Below are 286 nucleotides of genomic sequence, written 5' to 3'. Positions count from 1 at the left end.
CGTACACACGTACACGCGCACACAGTGTCTACAAGGACTACAAGCTTGTGACCTGCTGCAATAACAAGCAAGTTACATGTTGATGAACCTCCACTTGTGTTTATTTTACCAGCTATCTAACAGCACTCACAGTCTCAGCAGTCTAAATGATTGTGTTGATAGTGTTTGTTTTCTGAAATGTTCTCAATATGATGTATATTGTTTCTTTCCACCTGTGTGCTATTTTTTGTTTTTGTTTTTACAATCAACAACAAAAATTCTCTTGTTTAAGCTTCTCAAATGTGAA

Source organism: Morone saxatilis, unplaced genomic scaffold (assembly GCF_004916995.1).
Source record: "Morone saxatilis isolate NCDOM2014 unplaced genomic scaffold, NCSU_SB_2.0 Contig1, whole genome shotgun sequence".
NCBI classification, from domain to species: Eukaryota; Metazoa; Chordata; class Actinopteri; family Moronidae; genus Morone; species Morone saxatilis.
The sequence above is the reverse complement of the archived record's forward strand: the minus strand, read 5'-3'. Positions refer to the sequence as shown.